Here is a 1,841-nt window from a genome sequence, read left to right on the forward strand (position 1 = left end):
CTAAGTATTAGACAGTATCTGCAACCCAATAAGGTTGCACAGGTGATCCAATTCCTCAAGGAGGGCGCATCCATACATGGCGTTGCAAGGAGATTCAGGTGCATGTTGGAGACACCGAGAGACAAGGACTGTAAAAGGGTGACAAGCAGCAGGACCGGTATCTACTCCTTTGTACAAAGAGGAACAGGAGGAGCACTACCAGATCCCTACAAAATGAGCTCCAGCAGGCTAGTGTGCATGTTTCTGACGAAACTGTCAGAAACAGACTCCATGAGGGTGGCATGAGGGTCTGACTTCCTGTAGTGGAACCTGGGCTCACAGCCCAGCACCAGGCAGCTCCACTGGTTTTTGCCAGAGAACACCAGTATTGGCAGGTCCGTCCTTGGTGCCCCGGTCTCATCACAGATGAGAGCAGGTTCACACTGAGCACATGTGACAAATGTGTAAGAGTCAGGAGATGCCATGGGGAGCGTTATGCTGTCTGCAACATCATCCAGCATGAGTGGTTTGGCGGTGGGTCAGTGACGGTCTGGAGAGAAATATCTTGAAGGTCAACGATACCCTTACTGCTGTTAGGTACCGGGATGAAATCCTCAGAGCCTCTGTCAGAGCTTACACTGGTGCATGACAAATCCCAGCCTCATGTGGGCAGAGTGTGCAGGCAGTTTCTGGATGACAAAGGCATTGATGCTATTAACTGGCCCTCATGTTCCCCAGACCTGAATCCAATTGAACCTCTGGGACACTATGTATAGGAGCATATGAAGCCGCCAAGTAGCACCACAGACTGTCCAGGAGCTCACTGATGCTCTGATCCAGGTCTGGCAGGGGATCCCACAGAACACCATTCACCATCATATCAGGAGCATGTCTAGATGTTGCCGAAGTGCATACAGACATGCAGAGTTGGATCAGTTTTATATATATATGTTTTTTGTTTTTTTTTCAGTGTAATTTTGAATCCAGGCCTTAATGGTTTGATAATTGTGGCTTTCATTGACCATTGTCACATAATTTTGTTCTCAACAAATTACACAATGTATATAAGTAAAGATTTTCAACTTGAATATTTTGTTAGTTGAGAACAAATTGAACAAAATGGGTTTGTAGGCTGTAATTATGATAATTCCTTTAAATGTATCATGACATTTCTCTGTGTTTGTACAGTATGTGATTTTAATTGTATTGAGCTGTAATGATATAATGTTAAAAAAAAATTCTACAACTTGAACATACAGATGTAAGTGACATATATAAGCTATGACTCAGATGCCACAGAGCCACTCACATATTAGGGTATATATAAGGTTTTAACCTGCTCAATATATTATAATGATTTTATGTATATTTGAGTTTTAATAGGTTTCCTCTACTATTTAAATGTATGTCTTTAAGTGACTCTGGGTCTGCCTGTCATTTGACTTATCACATGACAGGAAACAGGTGTAAGGCATTTCCGAACATCACACAAACCAGATGAGAGTCGTAAAAGCATCAACCATGGTCAGCCCAGGCGTACCTCTCTCCAATGAGTTCCTGCCTCGCTCTGCTTATCTTTACAAAGAAAACACGGAGATAATGATTTACCAAACCACCTCCGATGTCTACACAATACTAAGACAACAAGAACTGACCCCCTCCCATCTGGATTAATTTAAGCCACAGAAGGTCAGTAGGTAAGGTCAGTAGGTAAATAAGCATAAATAAACCATCTAATGAACCACGGAACAAAGAACCTGGTATCTAGACAGCGCGTCCCACACAGAATCGCGCGGACCTCATGACCGCTTAACACATAAATTGATAATCCCATCAACAAAAGAGACAATTTTATAGCCCCC

General features: G+C 43.0%; 1 long non-coding RNA gene across 1 annotated transcript in view; it reads right to left on the bottom strand.

The window, feature by feature from the left end:
- Nucleotides 1–1,381: 1,381 nt before the first annotated feature.
- LOC107567823 (uncharacterized) overlaps nucleotides 1,382–1,841 on the bottom strand; it is a 1,476-nt gene continuing 1,016 nt past the window's right edge. The window contains exons 2-3 of the long non-coding RNA XR_001606678.1: nucleotides 1,625–1,629; nucleotides 1,382–1,398 (exon numbers count right to left, since the gene is read on the bottom strand). This is a non-coding gene — a long non-coding RNA (uncharacterized lncRNA). The remainder of the gene's footprint in view (nucleotides 1,399–1,624; nucleotides 1,630–1,841) is intronic.

This window comes from Sinocyclocheilus grahami, unplaced genomic scaffold (genome assembly GCF_001515645.1).
Source record: "Sinocyclocheilus grahami isolate Dianchi unplaced genomic scaffold, SAMN03320097.WGS_v1.1 scaffold1191.1, whole genome shotgun sequence".
Taxonomy (NCBI): domain Eukaryota; kingdom Metazoa; phylum Chordata; class Actinopteri; order Cypriniformes; family Cyprinidae; genus Sinocyclocheilus; species Sinocyclocheilus grahami.